Source organism: Podarcis raffonei, chromosome 5, assembly GCF_027172205.1.
Source record: "Podarcis raffonei isolate rPodRaf1 chromosome 5, rPodRaf1.pri, whole genome shotgun sequence".
Lineage (NCBI taxonomy): Eukaryota > Metazoa > Chordata > Lepidosauria > Squamata > Lacertidae > Podarcis > Podarcis raffonei.
Window position 1 is genome coordinate 22,102,889 of NC_070606.1, and position 17,475 is coordinate 22,120,363.

At 42.2% G+C, this 17,475-nt stretch overlaps 1 protein-coding gene across 2 annotated transcripts in view; it reads right to left on the reverse strand.

The window, feature by feature from the left end:
- The window catches only part of RASGEF1A (RasGEF domain family member 1A), a 220,768-nt gene extending 212,907 nt beyond the window's left edge, over positions 1–7,861 (reverse strand). For both annotated transcript variants that reach the window (XM_053388197.1, XM_053388194.1), the window contains exon 1: positions 7,689–7,861. The gene's annotated coding sequence lies outside the window, so the exon portion shown is untranslated. The remainder of the gene's footprint in view (positions 1–7,688) is intronic.
- Positions 7,862–17,475: the final 9,614 nt, after the last annotated feature.

Consider the following 17,475-nt stretch of genomic DNA (forward strand, 5'->3'; position numbering starts at 1 on the left):
GCTATATTTGCTACCCAACAGATGCTTGATTAATAAAGCACCCTTGAGAAAGACCCTTGCTAATAATTAAAAGGAATGTGTGATGGATGCTAGATACTATTTGCATATTTGCTTGATGAACATAATCTCTGTACTTGTCCAAGATCAGATTTAATTCAATTACAATTGTACTGTTTGGTGCATCTTCAATCAGAGTGGAGGACAAATTGATGGGGAAGTTTATAAACTCTTTGGAATTTATTCATCTTCCTATGTAAATTATTCAAAATTTTAAGCTGTGCCTTCTTGGATAATAGCTGAATGTAAAGAACCGGGGTTTAGAATTCTGAACATATTTAGCTTAACTTCTAAGAAGTGAACAAATGCAATGTTTTAGAATGCAGTAATGTTTCTGAGATTTGTCACAAGGGAGCACAAAGAAGGGGTGCTTCAACTGTTCTGAGTTTTGGATTATTCCTGGTTGCTTCATTTTCTCAGTTCAAGGTTATGCACCAAATACTAGAGAAAATGGAATGGATATACAACCAATAGTACACAGTCATTTTTCAATGAATTAAATCGTATTGGCCAATTTGGGGAAGGAATGGAGGCATACTGAATACAGAACTGATAGTTCTGGAAATTAACAAATTGGAAGGAAGGGTCTGAAATGGCTGCATACTTCCTTTGCGGTGAGCGGTGGTTACTGCCCAACGCAGCGCCTCCTCCATCAGCCCAGATGCGACACCCCACTTTGTCTGTGCGCATCCCCCTCAGCAGCCATGGAGGCTCATGTGTTCCTGCCAAACCTGTTTTCAAATTGGGCCAATCTGTGGCAGCCTGGGGGGGGGGGCATGGCTGGGCGTGCGGACCTGAGTCAGGCAGGCTTCATGCAGGTCTGCCCGCCTGCTATATATCTTGGCCAACACTGTGCTCCTCATCCAGTCAGCCAGGAGCATCAACCACCCTTTCCCTCCCTACTTTAATTTCTTAATTTCTTGCTGCTTTAACCATTTTTTTCTTTTCAGCTAGAAGGGCTTTGCTTTGGTCTGGTGACGGTTGCCATATTCAGGGCTGGGAAGGATTTTCCCCTGCTCTGCAGGTTTTGCCTTTCCCTTAGCAAGGGGAAGGCAAGGGCTACCACAAATGTGTGGATTTACTGTTTGCTGTTTAATTACTACATTAACATTGCGTAGTTAGTAATTGCACAGCTATTTACCGGAACACACAAACATTTTATGTATACTTCTAAAACTATGACTTGGCAGGGATGGGGATTAAAAGCCAACAGCGCAATCCAATACATGCCTACTCAGAAGTAAGCCCCATTCAGGTTCAATGGGTTTAACCCCAAGTAAACTGTAGCTTGAGTTTCTTTAGGCTTTTCTAGTAGGGAACATGCTCAAAAAACCAAGTCCTAAATTATTTTAGCTGTCAGTTTCTGTATTTGTAGTTCCATAAGATGTTTCTAAGCTGCACCAACCAAAACTCAGTTGCATTCCTAATGTAGCCACGGCACGGATTTATTTGGTGAGATTAAGCCACTTTCTGTCTTTATTTCCAACCTTTCTCCTACTATATCCTACAAATGAGCCTCACTCCCCCTTTTTACCTTAGGACACATATCTGACATTATTACTGAGTTTTCCGTCATGACCCAAAGATCTCTTTTTCTGGTAGGCAGAGTAGTGGTGTAGCACGAGTTGCCAGTGGCCAGGGCTGCGCAGAGGGGTGGGTGGGAGGAAGCGAAACAGACGCAGTACGCATGCACATTCAACTGCCTCTCTGCTGCCTTGCCGCCCCCCGGCCACCAGCTGGGAAGCCCAGTCAACAATGCATCCCCACCTGCACTGCCCTGCCGGCCACTACTGCATTTAACTACTTCATACTTTGCCAAATCAGCTTCTTGCTACTTGGGGAAGGGCTTTAGCTCAGTGGTAGAGCATCTGCCTTGCAAGCAGGAGGTCCTGGGTTCAATCCCTGGTATCTCCAGGTAGGGTTGGGGGAGACTAGAGTGCTGCTGCCAGTCAGTGTAGACAATACTGAGTTAGACGGGCCTGTGGTCTGACTCTGTTTAAGGTAACTTCCTATGCTCTTATGTACTCCTGAGGGCTGGGCCAGATCTCGTGGTGTCCAGCTGCCTGTGACCTTCTCTGCTATCTGCTGCTGTTTGCTACTGCTCCGAGGGTCGTGTTCCCCATTTCATTTCACTTTTAATTTGTATACTGCCTTTCAATGCTACTATACACAAGGTGGTTGACAGCAACAAAATATGCAACAAAGGACATGCACCTTACAATAATCTGATCCAATACAAAAAGTCATAATAAAACGTAACTTTAAAATGGAACGACTTATATCGGATAAAGTAATATTCAAGAATCTATTAGGATATAATAAAAGGTAAAGGTAAAGGTACCCCTGCCAGTACGGGCCAGTCGTGTCCGACTCTGGGGTAGCGTGCTCATCTCGCTCAAGAGGCCGTGAGCCGGCGCCATCCGAAGACACTTCCGGGTCACGTGGCCAGCGTGACGAAGCTGCAGCTGGCGAGCCAGCAGCAGCGCAGCACATGGAAACGCCGTTTACCTTCCTGCTATAAAGCGGTCCCTATTTATCTACTTGCACTTAAGGGTGCTTTCGAACTGCTAGGTGGGCAGGAGCTGGGACCGAACGACAGGAGCTCACCCCGCCGTGGGGATTCGAACCACCAACCATGCGTTCAACAAGTCCTAGGCACTGAGGTTTTACCCACAGTGCCACCCACGTCCCATTAGGCTATAATAGTACACAATAAAAGTTAACTCTCAAAACATCAGCAAATAATAAACAGAAATTCTCTCTTAACAATTGCAATAAAGAATTACTAAACTATGATCAATAAAAATAGCTGCATAAAAGTCTCAATGCATAAAATACTACAATATATGCAATAAAATACTACAATATATGCAATAAAATACTACAATATATGCAATAAAATACTACAATATATGCAATAAAATACTACAATATATGCAAAGCCACGTAAAAGGATCAATTTGAGAAACACAGACACACAACTTATAAGATTTTTTTTTTTAAAAAAAATCCCTGCTTCTGCTGTTCTTAAAGTCATGGCCTGGGAGAGGCTAATTGCTCAGACCTCATGCAGCACTCAGATTGGCTGGACTGGGACAGTCCCCCTCTGTCGTCAGGAGTAATGAGAATTGTAGAGACAGGTTGCTTCTGTTTCTATCTCCCAAACTTTCTTGCACTGTTTTTCTAGTTCTACAGTTCCTCTCCTTCCAGCCACTACTTTTACATTATTTACCAAGGTGAATGAGGAAAAAAATGGGAAAGTGGCCCAGACCGTTGGGTAGGAGAATGGAGCCCTTCACAAGCCTCTTGCAAAGAGAATTTCTTCTTTTACATACCCTTCTCAAAATGTTTCTCGATGCATAATATCAAATAAGGTTTGACAACAACAGTTTATCCATCTTGACAAAGAGAAAACAAATCCTCCAGTTCGGCAGCACTTAAGGCTAGATGTTGTGCTGTCTCTAGTTAGAAGTAATAGCTGGCATTGTCTCTTTCTGTTATAGATCTATCACTCGCAGAGTGTAACAGTACAACCCTATGCATGTCTACTCAGAATTCCCATTGAGTTCAATGGGACTTGCTTGCAGGTTAACTGAATAGGATTGCTGCCTTAGCATGGTAGCTTTTTTTTTCTAGGGTTCATCTCCTTGGGAACAGGGCAACACAAACATAGAATTGCACGAGTGATGTCTTATTGGAACATGATTTCTTCCCTTGGTTGCCAAGTTACAAATGAACTGTTATCTCATTGAATCGCATACATTTCAATAGACCCTGTTTTTCCAGCTAAAGAGAAGCACGGGGAGAACAGCTGATAGCACACAGATAAGTATCAAACTCATTTATGAATGGGTTTTATATTGTATTCACTGGCAAACAGGATCAGACACTGCCATTTACACTGAAGACTTGTTCAAACCATCAAAATGGAACTGAAGCAATTGATAGAACTCTTGCAGGCTATAATTTGCTCCCCACATTTTTTTTAAGGACAAAAGTAAAACAAAACCAACCAGCCTAGATATTAATAGGTGCTTCAGAGCAACGCATCATCAAACTGTAATCTTCCTTGTCAAACCAAACCTCTGCATACACATTTCTTATTGATCCTGTTGAATATGGAAAATAGTGATGGCAATTGGAGGTGTGACATTTATCAGATGAATGCTCCAAATGACAAAACACAGTTATGAACCAATACTTTCACCGTGGGAGGGGAAAATACAGAACAGGAAACTCAAATTTGGAGAATGTTCTGAGTGCAATGCTGTTACAGCTATGTGGGTCTCTTTCTGGTCAGTGCCTGGATAGGAGACTTGCAGGGAGCTATGTCAAAACTGTTGGGAGCTTCCTAAACTGACAGCAGGAGATATATAAATATGAAATAAACAGCTGCTTTTCTCTAAAACATCTACAGTTACTCTACAGTTACTACATAAGTCCTTTCTTCTGTAGCATGTATTGCCTATAAATCCTATTTCTGGATTTCTCTGAGATATCCTGTTGGATACTGTGGACAGTAAGATGCTGGATTAATTGAAACCTTGGCAAGCCCATTTTTAAACCTCTGTGACTCGGGGTCTGCATGTTCATTTAAGGCCTAAGGTCTGGTCTCATCTGGAAGGGTGAAGGATCCTTATGTAGGATCACTTACCCTATGTAATTAGGATGCATATGCTTTTTGTGTTTTTTCTTGGCAATCAACTTCACATCACTGGCTGCTATGGGTATCAGCAAGGGAACACACAATGTAATGAGAGCACAACATGGAATGAAGGATCCTGCATAGCAAAGGCAGTAGAGAGAACCTGATGCAGGCATGCTGCTTTCTGTTGCAGCCCATGTTTCTCATAAGACCATTCAGCATTCTTGGAGGGTGCTGCTGTGGGCCACTGTTCCCTCTGCGAACAGGTGGGGAAGGCCCTTTGAGCTGCCTGGGAAAAGGATCCAGCCCACTCACTCAATTGGCCAATCACAAGGGAAGAAAGGGGGTGGTTGTGGGCCACTCCCCAGGCATTTAAGGAGGACCCATGGTTTGCCTTGGCAGCCACTCCTTTGCTGTTTCTGCCACTCCTGGGATCTCTTTGTTGGATCGTCAGTCTTGTCATTGGACCTTGACACAAACACTAGATGTCATGTCTAATTATTCATGAAATTTGGGTGGTCCATAGGGTGGGGGTGCAACATGTACTTCTGAATCTACTAGACAAGACTGAAGCAATGTGCTTGGGAGAAGATGAAGAGGGAAGGCCACATGCTGCTGGTTTGGTTTCAGCTGTCCCTGCTGACAGGTCTCCAGCCTTAGGGCTCTCCTGGACACATTGCTCTGCCTAGAACCCCAGGTTTCTGCAGGGGGCAAGCAAGCATTTCCCTGATGTAATCTGGTTATGGAGATTATGCCTCTTTTTGTAAGAAGTTATTATAACCTTGAAACTGTAGACTACTGTAATATACTCCATGTGTTTTTTCTTCTTGAGGACTTCAGGAGATCCTTCATCCACTTTGAAGTTATACGGTGTCTCTTTTAACAAGGTTGGATTGTTTTTTAAATAAAATACCACAAACTTCTCCTCTGGGTTCCTGCAGCCTAGCAGGCACAATTCAATGCCTCATATTCACACCTAGAGCTCTAAGAATATTGGGTATAATTTCATGAAGAGACTGCCTCATCCCTGATAACCCATTGTAATGCCAGTGGTCAATAGAGAATGTACTGTTAGGAATAGAGTCTGCATGACATGCTAGCATGCAAGCTTTCTTTTTGATTGTTCTGTAAATTGTAGAATTTTCTTCCCTTAGGGTGTCATCCCAGCCTGGAATACTTTCTTGAAAGTTTTAGAAAACTTAAAAACAAAGAAAAACAAAGCTGGCTTGGGTGGATGGAGCAAAGCAAGTTAGAGTCGAGCACGAGATCTATTATAGCACATTTTCAATACATGTTTCAGTGCAGATGGCTTAACTACTATTAGCCACTATGAGACTATGAAATAAGGTGGACTTCACATTTAAAAGATTTTGAGGTAGATGTAATTAAACTTCTTGAATAGCAATATCATTTTCTAAGAACACACAAAGCATTGGATCATTAAAAAAATAAGCACAGTTTAAGCAATTAAATATAATGTGTTACAGATGAGTTTCAGTTGCAGTGTTTGAGTCTTCTCTAGGACTCAGAAGTGTGGGTGTGTTGCTATGCCTGCGGGCACAAGGGATGTGTTGCTGCCATCTTTACCCCTAGTGAAGGATGCAACTGTTCAGATCAGAAATGCACTCAGTACAGCAGCAATCAGCAGGTTTACTTGCTACACCAATAACCACATTTAGGCACCACAGCTCTTCATATACCAGTTCATGCAGAAATAGTGGAAACAATCAGCATGATAAACTGTGGCCAATCTCTATACACAACCCCACAGCATTAGTTATTGCATGAGCAGCCTCTTGTCTGACCCTTTAATTGCATAAAAGCCATTAACTCATTACAAAGTATTTCCCATCCATAGTGGGTCCAGGTGAACCAAGCGCAATGTAAAGGACAAACAATAAAACACTTCCATTTACAGCACACAAAATTAAACCCAGCGGAGAAAAGAGCACTGCATGCATTATTATTACAGTTAGAGAAAGTTATTTGGTGCTTTTGGTCCAAAACAGACATCAAGGAGCACAGCTCATAAAGATTGTTTGAGGTCCCTGCTCAGCTTCTCTTCCATGTATTAAATGCACTTCAGGAAAGGTTTATTTAATGGAACCACTTCCGAGATAAACTGGCTGGTTCCTAGAACATTAGCTTGACAGAGAGCGCACACAAGCAAGATGGATATTTCAATTAGAAATCAAAGATAAAATGCAAGCAGTAGCATTAGGACTAGACACCAGATTCAGACAACTAATAGAAGAAAACTGTACCCAGGAACATAAAATGGTTCCCTATGGCTCAAAGCAACGAGTTGCAAGCTATCCACACAAATGTCAGGGTGCTCCCACATGCACGTTTGTGGGTTTCGTTTATCAAAACGTAGTGCCAGGCTTTTTATCAGTATCAGCACAGCACAGAACAGTTGATAGTCCCTGGGTGGGCTTTTTTCAGATGGCTTGAGTGAGTGCCGTGGCTTTCAAAACACTCAGCATAAATTAAGGAGATGTATTTGTGCCTGGGAGGCTCTGAATTGCTAGGGATATCTTGGGGGGTGGGGTGGGCAATGGATAGAGCAAAGTGCTTCTTTGAACTACGAAACCTGAGCTCAATTTTGCAAGTGAGGAAAGCTGCAAGGCTGCATTTCTAATAAACCCCTGGTCTTCCCTAAAATTGATCCCTGTGGGTACCTCCCGAGAGGAGAGTTTAGGAATGTTGAGCATCTTTTTATATCTTGCCGCAGCTGGGGAGCAATGCCCTCATTAAGAAAAGTTGCACTTGAGAAAGAAAAGCAATCTATGTGGCTGGCTTCAATCTGTCTGTTGTGATCAAGGACTACAGCTCTAGAACAGCACCCCAGAGGCTAAGACCAGGAAGGAATTACTAGTGACATGCCATGCCAGGTGTAGAGTACCAGTGTCAGCCATCCATCAAAGCCTCAGAGGTGTATTGCTTTAATATATCTAGAAAGAGAGAAGCAATCTTCCAGCCTTACCTTGATCTGGTCCAGTGTAGCTTTTTGGCTGTGCTCCGTCCACTACAAGAAAGAGAGGGATTAATGCCAATTCCCTGTGAGTCATCCTAAATGACAGAGTAGGTTCACTCTTTGCTCAGGCTGCTTGCTGCCTCCGCTATGTGACAGCTGCCGGCTGGCTTTGGAACAAGAGTGTCCCATTCTACAGCTTACTGCAGGGGGAGTGTTAGGTGGATACGCACAGGCAGCAAGAGAAAGCAGAAAAGCAGGAGGGTGTGGGAGAAAGCGAGAGCAAAGAGACTGAAATAGGAATATACCATCTGAGTCGGCATTGCCTCTGTCTCCCTGCCTCCTCGTGTTGGATGGTTTTAAAAGTTTCTTTTCAATAATGAGGCATGGATGCTCTTAAAGAACTTTAGGGACAGAATTGCCTGTATCTAGCATTGCCATCCCAAAGAACTATTTTGAGATCATAGCTTCTTTGAACAGTTTGCTTGTTGAGAAATGTTTTAGCTGCTGCTGGTGCAATACAGGATAATGTTTCCCTGGGTTGTGACTGGCTTGGGTGTTCATTTGATGAATCCATGGCGCCACTGTGGCATTGTCGAAAGAGTCTTGGGTCAAAGAGACCAGGATTCAAGTGAGCTGTGTGCCGGATATTCACTGGTTTTGATATCTTCTTTGAAATGGTCATATTTTGCAGCTGAATTAATTCCTGAGTGGGGAAGGAGTGAAAGTAACCTTGCTGGCTTTGTTTATGAGTGCCTGTGTGACATCACGTCGTACGCGCCATTGTGATGTGGCTGGCAGACTCCTCCGGGTTGCCATAGGCAATCAGATTAAATGGGAGTGAGGGCAAAGGAGCAGAGGAACAAAGTAGGCTGCCAAACCACAAGCAGCCAGGAGGACAAAAAGGTGCCAGGCTGCATCAAAGCAACAGGAAGAGGTTTGCAACAAGTATCTGAAATTGCCACAGACGGGAGGGGCTTTCAGGCATTCACAAGAACAAACCACTTCAATTCAAATCTCCCGAGCTCCAAGGAAACTGGCTGGGTTGCCTCAGACAAGTCAGTGTTGCTTAGCATCATCTACCTCAGAGGGTGGTTTGAGGATAAAAATAAGTAAATTCCATGTATGGTGCCCTGAGTAGGATTCAACACTGCTTGATAAATGTAGGGCCCCCTGCAGAGGGGACCACAAAACACTGTTGGGCTTTCTAGCTATTCTTTGGGGAGGCCCCAAGGCACTTCTGTTCAGTTCCAAAATATCGGATGTAATAGTAATAATAAATGGAAGGTTCATCCTGACAAGATGGAGAGCCTGTGAATAGAGAGTATTGAACAAATTCTGGGTGGAGTTGCACTCCGCCTGATGAAACAGGTTCAAAATGTAGCTATGCTCTTTACTCTAACCATGGCTTAACAGGCTAAACCAGTGCAGGGCTTCTTTGCCCAAGCTGGAGCCTCTCCTGAACAGAGGTAACCTGTCCGTGGTTATCTATACTCTACTAACAACCTGTCTGGATTTCTGCTGTACATGTGCTGTACATAGGGTTACCTCTGAAAATGGTTTGGAAGCTTTGGCTGCTGTAAAATGTATCCACCAGAGTGTTGACTGGCAGCGATATCTCATCAGTGTTAGAAAAACTTTATGGGCTCCATTTTTTGCTTCTGGACCTAATTCAAATGGCTGGTGTTCACCTCTAAGGCCATAAAAGGTTTGGAAACTTGAAAGAGTGCCATTTTCCATGCCAATTTATCTGTACACTACGGTAGTAAGCCGATGATTTATTGCTCAGAACTGAGATTAGTTGTAACACTATTTCTTTTTCGTAGTGGTACCTTAGCTACAGAATGCCCTGTAGGTATACCTGGTGCCACATTTGCTTACTTTTAGGCACCAGACAAAAAAACACTTTAAAAAAAATATAAGTAGCATACTACCCTCCAACATTCCTCAGATGGAAATAGGGATATTTCCTACTCCTCTTCACTGACCCTCCTCGACCCACCATTTTTGGTCCCGTCCCCCCGCAGAACATTTCTGCCGCCACTACACCAACGGAACAGAACACAAAAATCCTGAACAGTCCTGGTGAAACCTCTTAATCCTGATTTTTATTTTATTTATTTCACAAAAAGAAAAACATGCACCAATAAATAAATCTTAGATAGAGGCAAGATTAGACATGGATACACATGGATGTTTAGGGAAGTTTTTAGTGTTTGAAGTTTTATTCTGTTTTTAATCTTCTGTTGAAAGCCGCCCAGAGTGGCTGGGGAAACCCAACCAGATGGGCAGGGTAGAAATAATTATAATTAATTATTATTTTTAATAATAATAATAATAATAATAATAATAATAATTATTATTATTATTATTATTTAAGCATTTAAAAAAATCAAAACTCCTTATACTCATCTCCTCTCCCCCTTTCCTCCCACCCAGGATGGCCCTGCCCTCTGCCTGCCTCTAAGAACCTGTGCCTTGATGGAGGTGGCCGCTCTTCCTCTTCCTCAGCCACTCTCCAGCAGCAACTATGAGCTGCCGGAGGAGGAGGCTGGCAGCAATGGCAAGGAGAGGCCATGGGATGCTTGCAGTTGTGACAATGGCCATTGCCATTGCTCAGCACAAGCGCCAGCTCCTCTTCGCGGAGCTCAGCAGCAGTGGCACTTGCAGAGGAAACTGGGACTTTCCGGGATCAAATCAAAAGCCGGGATGGCTTTTGCAATTCCAGGACTGCCTTTGGAAAATAGGGGCATTTGGAGGGTATGTATTTTAAAATACATCTGCCGTCTTAAGTGTTCTAATTCTTGACTTGCAGCTGCATTTTAGCTCCTATTTCTTATATGTATCCATTGTTGTTTTACTTAAATGTTTGCAAAGTGCCTTGAAAATGTTGATGAAAGGAGATGCATATGTGTTTTAAATTCACTGTTGTGTTTTTTTTTTTGTCTGTGTCTCTCAACTTGGCCTGGAACCAAAGAACTACACAACCAACTCCCTGTGCCCAAGGGAGCTCTGGGCTTTCACTACATAAACAGCGCTCCCTTGCTCAACGCCATGTGGCTAATCCCTTTTGGAGTTTTGCAGAAGCAGCTGTAAAATGCCTTGGAATATTTGTGTGTGTGTCTGCCATTCAAAGGAAAATAACCAGAAACCCCACCGGCCATGCCATCGTTCTTGGCTGTACCTCAAAATAAGTCTTTGGAGTCCAACTTTTGTTTTTAACCTAGAACTGGCACATGAGAAAAATATCTGATGTTACCAAATGCCTTTTGAGGCTAGTAATGTGTCACACAAATTTAGGTGTGGGTTTGTGGAGCAGCTTTTGTTCAGTTTTCTGCCTAGTATTCTAAACAATGCATATTCTTTATTTATGCAAACTGCTGGCTATTTTACAGGTTAAAAAAAAAAAAAGCTGAATACCTAGTAGATCCTTTCTGGTGGTGAAGAAAATGAAGCTTGTGGGACATAATCAATTGCTTTCATTTTCCAGCAATTAAGGGGACTGTAATTGAGATTCATGTTGCATGGAAAACCACAGATTCAGTAGATTATTTTGTAGTACAATGCTGCTCATGTTGAAAGAGCTGTCACTGCATTGCCGACTCATGTTGGCATCAATGATACATTAATATATCAACTTGAAAATGAAAAATGTCTTTATAATCAAGAAGAAGGGGCAGCTTAAAAACTTCACTGCGGCCTGATTCTGAAATCTATCAAGGTAATTTATAGGTATTTTGCAAAATACCAGCCTCTAGTGAAGTCTGACTCCAATGCAAAAAATAACCCACACATCAACAATAATTAATGGAGAATGATTTGTCTTTAATTGACAGATGCCTTAGTGTAGATTATTGTTCCTGTGTTGATCCTGAGATGCAGCACTGATAAAGTGGTATCTATCATTGGGCCAATTATCCATTCAGCATCAAAATGCTACAAGCCTATTTCTGCAAGGCCTGTCATCCAAACAACCAACTAGCTGTTAATTGATTGATCATGTTTACATCACTTTATATTAATTAAATGAAACCGGTTTCTCTTTGGAGAAAAATGTTTCTAAAGATTCCATTAAATTAAAATTTACAAACTTCTCATGAAATTCTACCCGTATCTATTCATAAGATTTTTTTTTTCTGTGTTCAGTGGAGCTTACTGTCAGCAAAGTAGGTAGACGATTGCAGCCTGAAGCAAGCACTCATTTTTATTAGGAGTGGCCGTCTTAATGGCAATCTTTATCATCAACATTCCCTACTGCAGTATTTCGCCTGTAAAACAGATTAAAACCAAGTAAAGCCAAATAATATTATTTGCAGACCCAGGTGCATTGAAGCTGAGGGAAGGGGTGCATGAGGCATATGAAGATGAGGAGACAGATGTTGGACTATATATAATTAGGCCACAACTTCACTGATTGCAGATGCATAGGTTTGGCGTAGGGCCCCAGGGGTTCCCAAACTTCTTTCAAAGGGGGCCAGATTTGATGAAATGAACATGTGTGAGGGCCGAGCAAAGTTGCTGAGCTTTTTTTAGGGTTTTACCCCAGGACATATACTGCCATGGAGGCTGGATTAAATTGATCAGTGGGCCAGATTAAGCCCCCTAAATGGACTTTGGGTATGCTATCCTAATGTCTAGTGATGTATAGAAGTGAGAGCTGGACCATAAAGAAGGCTGGTCACCGAAGAATTGATGCTTTTGAATTATGGTGCTGGAGGAGACTCTTGAGAGTCCCATGGACTGCAAGAAGATCAAACCTATCCATTCTTAAGGAAATCAGCCCTGAGTGCTCACTGGAAGGGCAGATCCTGAAGCTGAGGCTCCAATACTTTGGCCACCTCATGAGAAGAGAAGACTCCCTGGAAAAGACCCTGATGTCGGGAAAAATGGAGGGCACAAGGAGAAGGGGACGACAGAGGTCGAGATGGTTGGACAGTGTTCTCGAAGCTACCAGCATGAGTTTGACCAAACTGCGGGAGGCAGTGGAAGACAGGAGTGCCTGGCGTGCTCTGGTCCATGGGGTCACAAAGAGTCAGACACGACTAAATGACTAAACAACAACAATCCTATTGTCTGTTCCACACAATACAGCAATCAGGCCTCAAGTGTGGTGGCACTTACCTTTGGAAAGCGCTTCCATTACATATTGCATAGGTGTCACCTCTGTTGTCATTTTGGTGCCTTCTGAAGACCTTCCCCTTTCAAGAAGCCTTTAAGCAGAGATATGTATCCCAGTCTGCATCTGTAGTGGAACAACTTTTAACTGTTTTCATATGTGGAATTGTTTTTCACTAATAGTATTGTTTTTATATATGGAATTGTTTTATATTTTGAACTGTTTGCAGTTGGTTTTTTACATTTGCTTTATACTTATGACTTTTATCTGTTATATATTTGTGTATTTTATCATTGTATCTTGCCCTGGGACCTTGTGGTGAAGGGCAGGTAAGAAATCTAATGAACAAATAGTTTATTGGACATTGTTATTCTTTTGAAATGATCCTTATAAAGTGAAACTGCTCGTGAAATGGGAGAGCCATTATTGGCTCTCCAATTAGCCTCTGCCCACCCCAGCGTTATTATTCCACCCACCATTTTGCTGCCACTGACAAAAATAGTGGAGTTAAGTTATGGGCGAACATATCAGACGACACAGTGATTCTTCCAAAGCAGCTCTTTATTTGTAAGCTGGAACAGAACTGAACTGAGGAGCTCAGTCAGCCTGCTTATATAGAGCTCCACTAGAATGCAACAGTAACCATATTCTGTAACTAGCCAATCACTGAACGTCACTTTCGATCCTTCATTTGCATACAAACTATCCAATCACTGAACGTCACTTTCGATCCTTCATTTGCATAACTATCTACAGTATCCCCCTGCTGGCCCAGGGTGAGAACTTCAGTACATAACAAGTGGGGTCTGGCTGGAGGGGTGGAGGAGACAAACATTTGCTTGGGGGCCCCAGATGAGGCCCCTCAAACTGGGGTTTCACTACCCATAATAGATGCCAACTCCTTTTTCTTTTCTTTTCAGAATTAATCAGGCTCAAGAATGAAGGAAGGAACAGGCTGCACTTTTGTGGCACTTTATTTATGTTCAAACAACATGCTAGGAAAGCAACGCACCTATGCAACTTGACAGATGTCTCAAGATGCACAAAGGGAGGGAAGAAAGGAAAATATTGTGTGTGTGTGTGTGTGTGTGTGTGTGTGTGTTTATGTAGTGGAAAATGGTTTTATGCTTGTAGTTCTGGAAAATTGTGTTGACATTTCTCTTGTGTTTGGAGACAAATGACGGGGAGTTAGTGTCAATCTGACACGTTGTGTGAAGTCTTCTGCATGACGACTAATGTTGCCTGATTTGGAGTGATTGGCAGGCTCGACTCCCCTTGAGGAATGTAGGTCAGCAGCATTTGAGGGGCTGTGTGACAGGGGCTGTGTGCAGAAGTTCTTTGGACAATGTGCGCACCTCCACTGTTTGCCTGGCAGGTCAGGGGTGCCGTCAAATCCTTTTCTTATGGGATTATAAAATGTACTTTAGTAAATGAAACACTAAATGCATTATGTGCAGCTCTTAATCTTTCTTCGCTTGTGGAAGCCAGCAAAAGCACGGTGTGTGCATTAAGGCTTTGCGCTTCAGTTCCAGAATACAAATAGGAATAGCTCAGCTGAAAGCAGGTAAACTTGCTTTTGGTATATTGCATTCAGCTTGACCCGTGAGTCACCTAATGATTAGCAACCATTGTTAACATTAATTCTTACAGCTGCCAAATACAGGCTTGGATCCAAAATAACAAATAGTGTTTACCAGGCACAATTCCCGATCCTTTTCCTCTGCAGCCCCTCATGCTCTCTGACCCCTTGCCCACAAATGGAGGGTGATACAATCTGGAGGGAGGTGCAGCTTGAGATGGTGAAGGAATTGTTGGAAATTAGTGACTCCATTATGCACAAAGGGATATGTCTTCCATTTACACAAGCTGATCTTTGGACCCAAGCCATAGAGGTGAAACCATCTTTGTGGACCATGGTATCTGATATTCTCTGAGTATTTACCAAGGGTCGTATCTCTCTACACAAAGTAGATCCACAGAAACATTGTGTGGTGGCATTACAAGTCAAGAGAGTGCTGTCAGGCAAAGAGCCCTCTGACTCTGTGAGGGAGTGTGGGCTGTTTCTAAATTTTGAAGTAGGAATGGGGCAGAAATCTGACAACATTTAAAGCTGGACCTGCTTAATTCGTGCACTCTGACACAATCCACTGTATCACCACCTTCTTTAGAAATTTAGAAATCCACAAAAAATTGTTAGGTTAGGAAAAATTGCTTTGCGGAAATGTGTATGGAGTTTTGCCTAACGTGTATATTAGGATAAATTTACGAATGTGTATATTAGGAGAAAGTCACAGTAAAATGCAGATGAATTTTCATGTGCACCTTTTTTTTAAAGCAAACTAAAGTGGAAATGTGAGTGGGGTATAATAAAATTATTATTATTGTTATTAAGAGTGAAAGAAGTGAGAAACCGAGAAAACATAAGATTACATATTTGCCCATCCCTTGCTTTAAGAGCATTTTTGTTGTTGTTGTTCTTAAAATATTAGAAAAGGCCTGTGCTCATTCACAGTTGACAAGATTTCAGCAGTTCTTCAGGAAGCCCTGTCTGCCTGGAATCTGGTCAGCAAAGAACCCAGCGCTGCTCTGAGCAAGCATGGGGCTTTATTACAATGTTGGGACTAAATGAAAGATCCTACATTCAATTTCTTTGGTAAGCAAACCTGCACAGCTCTGCCCCTTTTGTGACATTTTGGTCGGTCAAATAAAGGCATTGCCCTGATGTGGATTTCTGAATTGATTTCCAGACTGGTTTTTCATGGGAGATTGCCAACCCAAATGAATTTGTGTTCCCTGGAAATATTTGATGAATCATAAATGGAAAAGTTGCTTTTGGTCTTCTACACCTTCTGAAAGAAGATTATCTATCTATCTATCTATCTATCTATCTATCTATCTATCTAATCGTTGTGCCACTAAGCTGACACTAGTAGCTAAATCGGTTGCTGGCTCTTTGCCAGCTTCCTTCAGCTTGGAAAAAGCCGCCGTCTCGCTTGGCACAGCAGTGATGTTGTGTGCCCTGAAAGTGAGGGCCAGAGTGTATGAAGGATGATTTTGGCTTTCCAGTTTTGACAGCCTGTGCATCCTGGATATTTAATTACCAATTAATGAATGCTTTTTGTATTATTAACTCTGTGAAATGGCCTGTGATTAGAAGATGGTCCCAATTAGCCTATGGCACTCACTCTTTCCAGTTTGTCATATGCGTGTCAGCATTAAGGAATTTAATCAACCCAATGTTTAAATATGGAACTGTATTACTGTATTATTATTGTTATTATTATTATTAAAAAAAGAGGTGCCAGAACTCACCATGAACACCTCTGTTGTTCTCTCAGAATGGCAAAAAGGTCCCACCTGAGAGGTGCTGGAACTGAGTTCCAGAGAGTTCTGGCTGGGAAAAAAGCCCTGGTTGTTTTGTTAGAATGAGAATTAGAATTAGAATTACATAGACTGTAATAATGGTGCAGAAGAAAAAAAACAGAGTCTCTGTTCGGTAATGTTGCAGAATCTGTTGGGAAGAGATGGTCCAAAAACTCCCTAGCATCTGTGGATGTTGTTGGGTTATATCCTCCATCCTCACTATTCTGCCTGTTGGGAGTTGGCGTCCAACAAGAACAGGACATTTTAGCTATGCATGGTAAGAATCAGACACACATGCTCCCCTTCCCCTCTCTTCCACACGTCTGTTTGTCCTGTTGCTTCTCCTGGGGAAACTCACTGTTTACCACTCAATCGGAACAAATGTCAATGGAGTTTTCTTTGCGGATTGATGTTTGCTCTGATTTGGCGGCAAAGAGCAAATATTCCCGAGGAAAGTGGCAGGGTAAATTGAAAACCTCTCGGACCCTGTGCCTAGAAAATATGGGACAAACAGTAAAGCTATCAGACTCATGCTTTCTAGGCATGGGACAAGCCCTTACTTTGAATATAGTGGTACCTTGGTTCTCAAACGCCTTAGTACTCAAACAACTTGGAACCCAAACACTGAAAACCTGGAAGTAAGTGTTCCGGTTTGCAAACTTTTTTTCAGAAGCCGAACAAGCTCCATTTTGAGTGTTACACTTCTGATTTGAGTGCCACACTTCTGTAACCCAAGGTACCACTATAGCTTTAAATATTGAAGTCAGGTTTCAAAACTGCTTCAGTGGGTGTACTGATATAGCATTTTCTCCTCTGAAAACCAGTCAAATTAAGAGACTATCCTGTGTATGCTGAACTTCATTTATCTATTAGAGATGGTGTTTGGAGGAGGGAGGTTCCAGGGTAAAATAACAATATTTTCTGTTGTTTTTTTAAAAGGATAGCATATCCATTGTATTCTTTCTCCTCATCTCTTTTTGTGTAACTTCCATTATGACATCAATCTTTTGGGAGCAAAATCTGTCAAAGACGAGCTTTCAAAAGCACCACAGGAAGAAAACATCCACAGGTTTTGTTCAAAACATCTTGTTTCTTGTGGCTCATGAGAGAATTGTCAAACGGTTCTGCAACAGTCTGACAATATCAAGAAAGAAGTATTTAATCAGAAAACCAGCTGATGAGACTCTACAGGATTTCTGAAAGCTTCAGTGATTTGTTATGTCTTTGCTTGAGGGAGGGGGGCTCAGTTTGACAGTAGCACTGCTGCATTACAGAATAACTCAAATTGTGTTGCAAACTGTGTTGTTAGAACAAGTTCAA